This window comes from Phyllostomus hastatus, unplaced genomic scaffold (assembly GCF_019186645.2).
Source record: "Phyllostomus hastatus isolate PE091 unplaced genomic scaffold, TTU_PhHast_1.1 phas_scaffold_55, whole genome shotgun sequence".
Lineage (NCBI taxonomy): Eukaryota > Metazoa > Chordata > Mammalia > Chiroptera > Phyllostomidae > Phyllostomus > Phyllostomus hastatus.
This window is the reverse complement of record NW_025334035.1, coordinates 11,083,920-11,091,721: the sequence shown is the minus strand read 5'-3', so window position 1 is coordinate 11,091,721 and position 7,802 is coordinate 11,083,920.

Sequence of the window (7,802 nt, the reverse complement as noted above, 5' to 3'; positions counted from 1 at the left end):
GAGGGTTGGAAGAATGTTAGGCAACCACTGTGATGTGGAAGTGCCCAGTGGTAGGAGAAAACAAGGGATTGAAAGAAGGCTGGAGGCCAGAGAATGGAGGAGGGCTAGGGGAGGAGGGGGAATGATGTTGGAGTATAGGGGGGCTCAGATCTCACAAGAGTCTGCAGGCTCTTTTAAAATTTGACTCTTTTCCCTTAGAGTTATGGATCCATGGAAGGATTTTAACTGGAGGGGTACCATGAATAGATTTATATTTTATACAGCTTTCTCTAGGTTTCTGTTTCCAGTCATGGAGGAGTAACTGGTACCAGACTAGCCCTCTTACCATCAACTTCTGTAAAACTTGCCAAAACACATGAGGCCGTCATTTTTAGGCAATGAATGGCAGGCAGCACAACACTACTGATCCCTGACTGACGGGAAAACTTGTGAGGTGAGTCCCATGTCTACTGAACTTTCTGTCTAGGAACAACTTCCCATCCATGACTCAGAGAGCTGAAGTCCAGTGGAGCATAGTGATCCCACTAAACTGAGCAGAGCACCTGAAGCAGGTAGAAACTGTGCAGAGAGTTAACAGAGAAGACAAAGGCAGCCAGGAGGCTTGGATTTCTCACAGGGACTCAGGCTTTGACAAAGCCAAGGGGGCAGGGGTTGATGTCGATCACCCCTTCATTTCCACAGCCCCTTCCCTTAGGGCATTCCCACGTGATCGTGTCTGAGGAGGATAAGGAGAGGACGGAGTTGTACAAAGAGAGGGACTTAGAAAACATGTACACGCCCCTGCACATCTGAGGATAAGAGAAGAGCTGAACATGGGCTGGGTGGGGTCATCCAAGGTTTACAAGACAGCAGCCACTATGGGGCTGAGAGTGGGACAGAGATGCTAGAAGTCAAGTAATACGCAAGGGAGAGAAGTTCTTGGACTTTGGAGTTATGGCCCTTACAGAACAGAGTGGAAGCTGTCACCTAAATAACACCCCCTGGCATCCAACTGTTCCAGCTAAAAGGCCTTTGGAGCAAGAGCCACACCCTAGAATAAAGCCTTTTCTGGACTCTCCCTATTAGAGTTTAAAACCAGGCCCTGACAAGACCTGCATGGAAGGCAGCATTCAGAGACTGAATTCTGCGTAAAGTGGGCTTGGGAAACACAGTAGATTGTCCTTAGATCTAGTAAGATAAAGCATAAAACTAAACCTGCACAACTTTAGGGTGATCAGCTAGTAATTACACTGCCTCCTACAGTAGAAATGGAGTTTCTTTCAGAGGAAGTATTGGGGACTGCCCTGCCTGGTCTCAGGAAGCTGTAACCCCCGTGACTTAGGCTGAGTGAAAGACCTCCGAACCAGGAGCCACTAAGGAGACAAAACTTATTTCCCTGGCATGAACGCTGCCTGTTCTAATGCCCAGCTTCCCTTTTGCATGGTCGGCAGTCAATGACGGGTAACAATTCTCTAAGAAAGAGAATGAATCTAAGACAGACACGATCACGTGGGAATGCCCTAAGGGAAGGGGCTGTGGAAATGAAGGGGTGATCGACATCAACCCCTGCCCCCTTGGCTTTGTCAAAGCCTGAGTCCTTGTGAGAGATCCAAGTCTCCTGGCTGCCTTTGTCTTCTCTGTTAACTCAGATGTGCAGGGGTGGTGCAGCCCAGACCAGAAACGGCGGGCCCCCGGGGTAATCAGGCCTGGGACATAGAATATGCAAGATCCCGTGAGATCTGTTTGCTGGAGGATGTTATTAACTTGGAATTTAAAGGCGCAGACAGGAAACCTTTGGAACCTGTAGTTCTTTCATATGTTAAAACCCCAAACTTTGCCCAGAATCACAGCAGGAGTTCTGTCTGCACCCTTGTAAGTCACTTACATCTTTTGATCTTTTCTGCCAGACTGTGAATCCACAAACTACAGAATCACAAATTGTGATTTGTATTCTCAATAAAAATCTGCTTGGGGATAGATACAGCGCGCTCCCCACTAGAGGGAGTGGCCATGGCACTCTCCACGAGAGAGAGTGGCCCTTCTGTCCCTATTCCCCCACAGGACCTGGTTGTCTCTGTGTATGTTTTTCTTGTGTTTCAATGAACATCCACAGCCTTCGAAGGCTGGTTCACCTGGGACCTCCTGGCTTTGGGATCATAAATGTACATTTAAATCCTGACTCCATTATATATCAAATATGCAGCTTTGGGCAAGTTACCCAATTTCACTAAATGACGATTTTTCTCATCTGTGAAATCTGATTTCATAAGAGATACCATGTGTTCACTACTTAGCACAGTCCCTGGCACAGAGGGAGTAGGTAGGTAGCTTTGATAGTGGTGGTGGCTGCGGCCATGGCAGGTTTCAGACAGTTCTGCTTTGCAGCTCAGGAAGATGCGTGCAAGAGAATTGAAGCTTTGTGTTAGTCATGTTCTGTGACTGGGAGGTCAAGCTGAAGTGCTCCGAGGACCCAGCTTTGGGAAGGATGAAATTTGAAGACCACAAACTGAAGGATTCCAAACAGAATATATGCAATGTATGTACATAGTACAAGAGACAGATGGGTGTGAGCTAAGGCATCCAAACAAACCCCAACAAGGTCACGTTAAGACACCTAGGACTTGTGAAAGCTGGGAGGGAATCAGCACAGATAAAGACTTGGTTTTGAGGCAGCCACATCTGAGATCTCAGTTGGCTTTGGGCCTGGTTCCCCCAAAACCATGTCCCAGTACATTCCATTTTAACAAATATTTGTTAGGCACCTATGGTATGCCTTACATAACTTACCGAATATCACATTGTTGGAATAAATGATAAATTCTAGGGGCAGGGAAAAAGGAAAATCAACTATTATGGAGTGCTGGGAAGAAGAGAGAGCAGAACTTGAGCTGCCATTGAGGGTTAATGTTTGACAGGAAGTGAGTGGGAACCTGAGGCAGAAATGACCCCTTAGCTTGAGCTTCAAATGTAGGATAAAGACTTTGTTCAGGAGTCACAAAAGTGGCTGGAGGAGAAAGGGCTGGGCTGACACAGAAGAGCCAGGTCTGGATGAGGGAGACATGGCCTCCCAACCATGTGGAGGGCTGGCAGCAGCCCTGTTTACCACTGTTTGCATTCCTCCAGTTGCAGTAACTCATGATGACTGCACCCCGTTGTGAGGACTCATACCCTGTAATTGAGTACTCTCAGCAATCTTGGGCGGTGAGTGCTATTCTTATCTCCATTTGTGGAAACTCAGAAGAGGTAAGGAACTTGTTCAGGGTCACCCCTGGGAGTTTGAATCTCCATGGTCTGATCCCAGAGCATGCACTGTGTAGTTCAGAAATTGGCCGTTTCCTCACCAGGAAGAGGGTCCAGGGATGCAAACGCAGAGTGGACATGAGAGGCAGGTAGCCTGAAGCCACCATTTTTTCCAACAGCAGTACTAGGAAGTAAGGATGGGTAAGAGGGCAGAACACTTTGAAAGCCAGGCAGGACAACAAGAGGTAGAGCCGTTGAGAGTATTTGATCAGGAAGGACATTCAGTGATTGTGACTAGCAAAGATTATTCCTGTGAGTGAAAGGGGCATCTGTGTACTGACAGAAACATCTGAGACAAATCCAATGGTGTTTATGAAGAGCTTTGTGATCCAGGTTTCTTGGAAATGCTCATTCGCTCCTGTAATAAGGCCAATGGCAGCCTGAGGCACAGCTTGACCTAAAGTTCTTGTGGCACATCAGGCCAATGTCAGATACGGACTTTTTGAAATATTGCTTTGTCGGTCAGGTTGTTTTAGGTTATTGGCAGAGCAACCCAAAACTTTTGAACTATAATGGAATGTATGGGGAATGGATCCAGCTGATTCTGCAGCTCAGTGATGCTGTAGGGGACCAGGTGCTCAGCGTCTCTGCCTCACTGTCCATGGTGAGGGTGTTGTCCTGAGGCTGGGGACTTCCTATCTTAGGGTGGTGGCCAGCAACCATGCTTCTTTGTCCTCTGCCAGAGTGAAAGGGGGTAGTTTCCCACATCTCTTTCTCTCTCAAGAGCCATGAAAACCCCAGCAGCCTTCTTCTTGGAGATCATTGGCCTAAATTTGCACAGGCTTCCCAGCCTGGAGTGGTTGCCACTGGCCAACAGGCTGAGTGACCAGGTGTGGCACTGATAGGCAGAGCCTGCGCCTGCAGCCAGGATGAACAGGTGTTGGGGACTCATGTTTTCCAACCTGTGGAGGAAAAAAGTAAAAAGCTACGTTCTACCATTAGGTGATTAAGAATAGAGGTTGAATGTGGGATTCAGAAAAGTCTGGGTCTCCCTAGTGAACTTGAAGGGCAGCCCATCAAGAGTCTCACTGCCTGAGAAACCGAGGGGCCTCCTAGCAGAACGTTTGTCCTGAGGAAGGGACTTGACTGATCCTGGTGAGCCTGGCTGTGTGTCAGGAGTTCAGGGGCTGTGGGAGACAGCGGCCCTGGGGAGGGCAGCACGTGTCATTAGGACCTGCCCTAGGGCCAGCCTCTGTGCAATCATGGAGTTTTAGGGAGATAAAGGGCCTCAATTTGAAAGAGAATGAGCAGTGGAAGTAAAATTGGAGGGACATGGTATACCAAACACCCTAGCTTTGGGCCTCCTCTGACAGAGCATGTGGAGCTTCATGCCCAACAACTCATGACCCTTTTGGGCTCCAGAGCATCAGAGATGCAGTGGTTAGAGAAGAAGGTGCCCAGGGGAAGCAGCAGTTCCCCCAGGGACCCCAAGAAACACTGGGAGAAGGGGTCATGTAGGTCTGGAACCCTGGCCTCAGTCTGTCAGGGAAGGAGCCAGGAAATGTGAGTGATGACTTTAGTAATTGAGACCCTCCTCATAGTCACACACTCCTGTTACCTGGGGAAATTTGGGCTTCACACATTTCAGAGAGAGGGGGGTTATGCTTGGCCTGTCACTTATCTCACAGCTTGAGAGAACTCATTGGAAGGATCCTTCAGATCATCAAATTCTGGTGTGTTTCTGAACATAATATTACCAGCATATAAATTTGCTTGCATTTGTATGATGTCTTTACTTCCATTTGGTCACAGACCACACTGTAAATTATTTGGTGCAGACACTGCATTCCCATTTGATGGATGAAGAGACTGAGGCTCAGAGAGGTTATAACACTTACCAAGATTACAGAACTGGTACGTTCTGGGATCAGACACCAACCTTTTGATGCTTTTAACATTGGAATCTGCTGAATTTTCTGTCTGAGCATATCTGGGGCCCTCCCATAACAAAACACTCAAGTATCCTGTATAATAAGCATTCCTACTAACATGATCTTGGCTGGACAGCAATGGATTCCCTCTCTTGGATAATAGCTCCTCTTCTTCTTTGGTGCACTCTCATGTTTTATTTAGTTCCTGAGTCTACGCATCATCCTCTGGAGGGGGGCTGTCCCTTCATTCCAGGAAATCCACATGCAGATGCTGTGCATCTAGTCAGGGTGCAGAAAGAGTGTTCTTCAACCCTTTGGTTTGCAACAATGTTGCAAAGTTGAAAAGTGGTTTCGAGTTTGAACTAGTGTTGCTAGTTCAAAATCGAAACTACTTGAGCAAAGGAATGGCCCAGTAGATGTAAAACTAAGATGGGAGCTTCAGCGGCTCCCGAGACAGAAGCATCTTCCTGCAGGGAGGGCACTTTGGTGAGGCAGAGTCTATTGCTTATAGAGGAAATGACCCATTGTCCCCTGACCCCTGCCACAAACAATCCCTGGAGGGAGGGCAGGTTTTGGACCTAGAATGAAAAATGTTTTTCCTCCCTTTGTTCAGGGATCTAAGTCAGTAGTCCTTACTTATTACTAAAAAATAATAATAAGTAAATAAAAAAGAGGGCCAGATTACAAGATTGCTGGAGGAGGGTTTCACAATGCAATGTAGTAATTCACATTGAAGAAACTGTGGACTGGTCCTGGGTGGTTAGCATCTTGGGCTCTGAGTCAGCCTCCTGGGTTCTAATCCGAGGTGGCTCAGAACCCAGCATTTTTGGACAAGTTATTTAACTCTGATAAGCCTCAGTTTCCTCATCTACTACATAGGAATAGGAATAGCACCTCTCTTTTGGGGTGGTTGTGAAGATTCACCCATATGATATATATAAAGCCTTCATATTGATATTGATACTAGTCTTATGAGCATTGTATACCTTTGAGCTTCATCCAACTTGACACACAGAGATGCATCTGCCAGCTCAGGGCCGTACATTTTCTGAATTGCTTTGAATTTCATATTTGTGCTGCTCATGCCAGCTCATGGTCCTGTTTTACCATCCTTGGCTTGAGCTGATGAAGGAAGGTTCTGGAGCTTTTGGCAGCTTCTTCTTGCAGAGGCCCCATTTCTCTCCTTTCCTTGGGAAAACCCTTCCCTGTCTGTGTGGCGCCAGGCTCTGCTTCCTCAGGCACAGCACACTGGCTCTCTCTCTGCAGCCCAGTGGCCCATGTTTGCTTTCCCCCTCTCTTGCTAAGGCTTCCTCCACTTTGAGCTGTCCTGTGTATTTCCTGGGAATTGCTGGGTTTTGGTAATTTTCAAGCCTCACATTGATCAGAACCAGTTCTTTCAGCAATTCATACACTCACAGGCTGTGGGCAAGGTTTTGGCTTATTTTCTGTTGCTTACGATGATCTGTTGTCACAACGGTGGCCTGTGCAACCAGCTCCTCTGTATCACTCTGCTCCACAGCGTCATGCACCCATATAGTCAGTATGCTCGGTCTCCCACACCTGTCACCATCCCTACTCTGCCTTTTTTTTTCTATCAGATGCTAATACTCCCTGAGTTTGAGTTTCCTTATTTGTAAATGTTGGAAGGGAAGAGAGTAGAGAGTATGCTTTGCTAAGGTTCCTTCCAACTCTGAAGGTGTGTACCTCCTAGTAAATCAACCTGGTCCCTCCCTCTAGCCCTATAACCCATCTGCCCACCTGGCTACTCCCTGCCCTTAAGCTGCCCTCCCTGACCATTGCCTATGAGCTGCTGAGTTGCTGATGCTGTCAGCACACTGGGACCACACCCTGGCTGGCTGCTGGCCCAGGTTCGCTGAAGGTAATTTTATCAAGATGTGTAAGCTCTATGGAATGTGTGGTGTCTCAGCACAGAGCTCTGCTCATTTTGACAGCGGGGTGCTGGCTGCTGTCTGACTTCCAGAAAAGTGGCAGTACCAGAGCAGCAGCTGATCTGGGGCTTCTGGGGTGAGTCGAACAGTGAGCCCATCTTTTGCCTCCAGGGCCAGAGGTAGTATTTGTTACATATTTTAAAAGATTTACTTCATTTGTTATGAGTAGGTTATTTTGCCAGTTTGGGCCTAACCCACAGAGAGCTGGAGTTTAATCTGTGAAATGACTGGGTTTTATGACACCATAGTTCTTAGGGTCGTCATGGAGGTCAACATGGAGATTCAACAGAGCACAGACCAATGAATGTGGGAACTATGTGCCACACACAAATGTCACACCCTTGGGTCTGGAATTCATTCAGAACTGTTGGAAAGTGTAGTCACATCCCTGTACTTCCCATTTCCAGGGCACTGAAGGCTTGCCTGCCCCTCCCATAGGTGCCCAGGCAGGCCAGCAGCTAATGCTGGCCCTGTGAGCCTTGGTGGTTAGAGAGAAGAGGTGATCACGAGTGCACCGTAGCTACTTCTCACTGGCAAATGGAAGGGAATTGGAAACAGCTCAGGACTAGACCTCATGGCTTCAGGAGGAAATGACCCCAGCACACTTTCCTAGTTGGAGGATGTTTATAGCTAAAGGTACAGTTGAAGCTGATTCCGGCCAGTGTTCTCCACCCACCAGCAGGAGTCCTTCAGGCATTGTGGT